Raw genomic sequence first — 6,403 nt, 5'->3', positions numbered from 1 at the left:
TCCCCTCTTTAGAATTATGCCAGTGGCAGCAGTTTCAATTTTTAAAAATAATTTCTAATCCATAATTTTATTTTGCCACCGTGACAACTAGTAACAAACATACCACCGATAATATTTATCAGCAAAATCTTTCAAAAGGTATCACATCTGCTTAAACAATTGTGTGACGTTCCTCTCTTATACATATTTGCTCAATTTTGGAGACATAGGGTTCTGTTTTAAGACCCTATACTGGTTGACGATAGAGGTTGGCAAAGATACTTCAGTAGAGGATGTCAAATATTGCTCCACAAAGCTATTATAAGGCCCCGTTAAAGCGGATTGCAGAGTTAATGTAGGTTTCAGGACCCCGTTTTAAGACAAATCATTGTTAGAAGGTGCTTGACTTAATTTTTCTGGGGCTGATATTCATGCTTTACATTGTACTAATAAGACAAACTGCATGGCTTGTGAAGTAAAGGACGAAACTTTTGTTTTCTGCTGTCTACTGGAACTTCTAAAGTTGGTCACTCGCCTTGATAAATTTGGTATCCTATTGCCTTAACACCTTGAAATAAGCCTGTCCTGTGAGTGCAAATCAATATGTATTTGCAAGGAAGAAGGTGACAAAACAGTCATGCTCTTTTCTATAAATCATACATCCTCCATTTCACTTCCTTTTTAATGGCACTTGGAGGAGCAGATGGGCTGAAGATCACAAATGCTCCCCTCCTCAGCCAGCTCAGGGGTGGCATTCAAGCGTTCCAGGAGCAATTCATACTGACCTTTGCACTCAGTAATCAATATGAAACATCAGTAAAGTTTGACTCACCATTAAAAGTGTTATTTTTGTTACACTGCTGAAAGAAGATGAGGCTGATGGGAACCTGCACCATCCGAATGGCTCCAAGGACACCTGGTCCCTACACCTCTCCTTAGCACTCTGAGCCATCCAGCACCAACACCCTGCACAAACTAAAAACTCTAATGTGTAACATCAGCCTCTTAAGAAAAGTGCGTTGTTCCTCAGAAAGAAGGCAAAAGATATGAAAGATGTTGCCAAAGCCTTCGTTGTGTACACCTGCATGGAATTTTCTTAGTGAAAACTTACATAAGCCAAATAACCCTAAGGAGGAAACATTTCCATCATAAAAAAATAGCCTCCCAGTGGCTCCCAGCCAGCCCAGTCTGTGAGAAGAAAAGGACACGAGCTCCTCTTGAGCAGCACCATTAAAGCCGGGTAGCAATCATTTTGCCTACACAAAAATCATCCCACTGAAGTCTACCCAGTGCAAAACCAGCATTATTGCCTAGGTACAAGCCAACAGCAGGCTTATGCTACTGTTCCGGGGTATACTTACGGGTATTATTTTTGTGAGTTACTTTCATTGCTGCAAAGGCAATGAGGCTAATCACAGAAGTGAAATAAGTGGTGTATAGTCAAAGCCAAGCAAGACTGACTTTGAAGTAGTACCAAACAAGGAAAGTTGCAAAAATTACAATTGTAAGAGCTTGGGTTGTATTGGCTTATATTTTTGTTTCATAATAAGAATAAAAATAATCTAATAGTGGTCTGGAAAAAGAAAGTTTTATTTCCTATTTTCAGCGCTAAGAACACCTACATGGAATAACACCGTATTCATAGCTATTTTTCCTCTACCGCTATTATCTGTAAGCTGATACGGAAGTCAATACACAATACAGTCTGGCACAGTGAATGGAGTTATTATGAGACTGTAAGAATTTGCGTCTCCTTTGCAATCCTTGCATTCAGTATTGGCCATTATGGATTTGCCATAGGAGGAGGTGAACCAGCAATCTGCGCAGCCCACATAGTACATCCCATTGTCTCACTGGGACTTGGTGAGTTTTCACATCTAAGCTATTCACAGTTTATGTATACAACAGAGCTAAAATGGAGTGTAAATACCTTAATGTCTTCCTTGCGTACATCATTCCTGAGCATTAGCTCTACATCTGTAGAGTATTGTCCAAGCTGCTACAGATGCATCTGTTTAAATGTGTCTTAGTGTTTAGCTGACTGTGGCTTTTTGACACATCCCATCAAATAGCCAATAATGATGTATTTTTTGGCGTTCCTAAATCCGCTTCCCATGTCTCTCAATTACTTGCCCCCAGCAGAATGGCTGCAGTTATTTGCTTGTGCTTCACTGTGTCATTTGTGTTATTCTAGTTCCATGTGCAGTATGACTTCCTGCCATTTATTTGCTAATGGCGACTAGCTGCCTTTTCCCCCAAGGTTTTTTTTCCCCCCATATATCCTAAATTATTTGCCGGCCAGAAGCATAATTATTCTTCATTGTCAGTACATTCCTCAGTTTCTTCAGGTTCTGTTCACATCCAGCAATATAGGTACTAGAATTACTTAGCAACAATTAAACTTCTAGAGTAGAATTAAGAGGTATTTTCAAAGTACCAAATCCAAACAGCATATAATATATTATCTGACAAGGACAAAAAAGACAACCTAGAAAAATGCCTTGGGACTTATGATTATTTTTTTTTTTTGGTGATCATCATCTTAGATTACAGTCTTTAATTCTGAAATACAATTCCATATTGGCATATGCACAGTAATGATGCAAACAGCGTTGGCAGGGTTTTTTAATTTAGTTTTGTGAAGAAGAATGAATGTTTAATTTAATCTGCTTGGAATCAGCCAAAACTAAAGCCCACTGAAATCTGCTCTGTGTTATTTCCATTTGCCAGTAGAAAAACACAATTTTGTAGATTTGTTTATTCAACCTCCATTAAATACTAGTTACTGAAAAAGTCTTTTGTGCATTTCTGGGCATCACAGATTGCTAACCTGGAGTTTGCTGATGAACTGCTGGTGGGGGATTGAGAGGACTGTAAACCTCTAGCAAGGAATGAAAATACATAAAGAAAGAAACAAACAAAAAAAGCTGACGTCAGGATAGAAGTCAGTGAAAGCATGAGCAAGGAATGAAAATACATAAAGAAAGAAAAAAAAAGCTGACATCAGGATAGAAGTCAGTGAAAGCACGGAGGCAACAGAAGAGTGTGTATCCTACACAATCCCATGGTTTGGCCTACTTCATTATTCCTTTTACTGTTTTGTGTATGCTCTCTTTCCAAACCGTACAATTAGAGGATGCTCTGGCACTGTTTGTATATATTATAGGTGGGACTTTAGTATCCTAGTATTTCCCGGTCTGTTCAAACAACAAAGTGTGCCCAGACCTCTTGGTGTTCAGCCTCGAATCCCCCTGACCAGCCAGCCTTCCCCTCCATACTCTGCTTGGGAAAGTGACACCTTTAATCATTCAAATCACAAATGGGGCAGACAAGATGGATTTGGGATGTGGTGAACCAAGTCTGCAGCTAAACAGCAAGAACCGGTATGAAACCAGCATGAAAATCGTGCTAAACATGTAGTTCTGCATTAAAGAGTGCCAGGGACGATTACTGGGAGATCGGTAAATTCTCTGTTGGTGAACTGCTCACATGATCTGCCTTGCTCTTGGCCATACCAGCCAGCACTCTCCCAGGCCACCCCTAAGGACACTTAACAGATTTTGAACTCCTCGAGGACCATTCCCAGCAGGCAGTTTGCGTCCAGCCACGTTGTTTTGTAGGGTAAGACAGTTTACATGGGCAGGGTACATCATGCCTGTTGGTCTCTTTACCAGCAAACGGACCTGGATACTTTTAATATTCCTAATCTAGATGTAGCTTTACAGCCCTAGCATCCCTTAATGCACCACGGGGGTATCCGCCCTAAGTCCTACGCCAAGCAGATTCACTGTTACCCAGTATGTCACCATATTAGGATTTGGAAACAGAGGAAAACCCAATTGTGATCCATCTCTGACCAAAAGAGCCTTTTAATTCAGTGGAATAGCAGCCGGCAGTTTAATTATATGTCAAATACTATTATATTTCTATCTTAAATACACAGGCACAATATTGGGTTAGATGTGTAAAGTACTAGCTCCACATTATGTTGTCAAGGAAGAAATGCGCAGCATTCAGATCGCAAAGTGTTTTACACAATATTAAAGTTAAAAGGTTAATGATGAGAAGTGTGAGAGAAAGTGCTATAAACAGATTAATAGAGAACTGTTTAGAATAATTTGTATTAAGTGTAGCATTCATGTGGATATTTGCTTTAATACCGTTGCAGGCAATATTCTCCTCTCATACTTTTTAAGCTAAAAATATTCTACTTCTGTCTGGTCTACTTCAGACTAGATAGTAAGAAAAACATTCAAAGTACATTTTCTTTATTACTGTGACAACTTTGAGAGGGACTCCATGGTTTGACATGATTCAGAAAAAGAAGGCATCCACAAGAAAGCTTGTGGAAGAACGAGGGACCTGTGATTTACCAGCTATTAACTTGATAATAGAGGCAGGAGGAAAGCACCGTCGGATTGTCCATCTCAGCTTTTTAAGTTTCCAGTCTGTCCTCACAGTAACACATACTCCACTTATGCTTCGCTCCTAAAATCAGGTTTACAGTCTGCAGCCTAACATATAAGCAACACAGATATAGTTGCAACCTTTACAAAAGGACACAAATACTACTCACAACATTAATCAATTGTCCTACGTTTTACTGGCGGAAGTCATCAGTGTAGACAATAATCGTAAAAAAAGAAAACAAATCTGTCTCTCCAGCAGGTTCAGTATTGCTAAAAAGCACAGAAATGAGAAAACAAAACCAAACATTGTGACAACAGACCAAGATAGTTGGGAAAAACAAGCACTTTGAATACATTCTGGAGGCAGTAAATGTCCCTGTAAATTGTGTGCATCTGAGGGTTCACATGCGTATCCAATTCACATAGAAATCAGTCTAAAGCTCTAACTATACTTTCTATCGCTCAGCAACTCAGAGAACCTCAGCATGAATCTCACAGAAAACAAAGACAGGCTAATACTTTTACCTAGGAGCCTGTAATTTAATGCAGACTAAACAAAATGGATATATTTTAAAATGTTTTCTTATTTGTTCCAACAAAATCTGAAGAGAAAGTGTTGTAGACCTCAGTTTGAGTTCAGTTCGGCTGAGTGTTAAGAAAGAAATCCTGGTGTCACCTCTGACACAGTGTAAAACAGCCATCATCAACAGGAAACCTCACATCAACAGCACTTACCTTACTCTTTCCAGGATAAGGCCATGTAACTCCTCTGAAGCAAATGCAGCAAAACTTGGCTTCACTTTTAACACACATAACAAGTACGTGCTATAGAAGAAAATTTAGCCTCCTGATCTCGGTACAGTGGGTGGTTTGGTCCCACTTACACCCAGACCCAGAGCAAGCCCCAGAGCTTTGAGCATTTCCATGTAATGGTACCAAGGGAATAGTCGTTGTTAAGTGCTTCTGAACAAGCACCTCTGACTAAAGCCTGCAGAAGCTAATTACAAGCCATACTAAATGAAGAGGATCAGATGGTAAAGTGGGAAGAGGCTAAATCATTTTAAAGCTATGATGGTAAGTTCTCCCATTTCCTAAAAAGTTCCCGTCTATAATGCTGCAAGGGATGGAAAAATCTGCCTTTCTCTTGGCAAATTATTTCAGCTGTTGATTGACATCATGAGTAAAACTTTGCACCTTACCTTTACTGTGATTTTTGGGGGTCTTAAATATCTTCTTGTGAGAAGACTCTTTTGGAGTCCTTTTTGCAGCTAGAATAAAGCCAAACAAAATCTGATTTTATAATGATATAGGCCTTGAAACTAGGCCTAGGCAAAGCCCCTACTTAGTTACACAGGTGGCACACATGTAGCTTTTAAAGTCAGGGTATCTGGCTGCAAGGATTGCTCCTGTTTCTAAAAGAGACACTGTTAATTAAACAAAAGGTTTAGGGCTAGGCATGACATAATGCAAGAACTAGAAACTCCCTGGCATAGCTCTGTTGCAAATAGCCTTCAATACAGTGATGTTTCAGCCAGGAAAATATACCGTTTTGGTGCACGGTACCGATGGTAAGAGGGAAGGAGGCTGAGAGCTGCCCTTGACTGATGAGTAAAGCACTTCTCTGCCATCCAAGAGGCCAGCAGAAATTGAGATGTTAACCCTGAACGTCACCAGTGTCTGTGAAATGGCTACAGCTCCTCGCCTGTGCAGGGGAGGGCTCTTGTGTCCCAATATGTAATAGGGTGCAATTGGCAAGCCAGTGCAGACCGTAATGCACACCTTGTCCTTATTAATGCTCTTTGGGCACGATAGAATGGAAGGGCCATGCAAACATGAATGTGAGATTGGGAAATGAGTTTCCCAGAGTTTACTGCAAAAGAACAGGATTTATATTGCCTGCCACTAGCATTTCAACTTACCGCCCCTGTGGCTTTGATGAGGCTTTGACATATTGCCTGCCACTAGCATTTCAACTTACCTTGAGGCTTTGACTTGGTTACGCTTGATGCTCTCAC

The sequence above is a fragment of the Aptenodytes forsteri genome, unplaced genomic scaffold, assembly GCF_000699145.1.
Source record: "Aptenodytes forsteri isolate BGI_AS27 unplaced genomic scaffold, ASM69914v1 Scaffold292, whole genome shotgun sequence".
Taxonomy (NCBI): Eukaryota; Metazoa; Chordata; class Aves; order Sphenisciformes; family Spheniscidae; genus Aptenodytes; species Aptenodytes forsteri.
The sequence above is the reverse complement of the archived record's forward strand: the minus strand, read 5'-3'. Positions refer to the sequence as shown.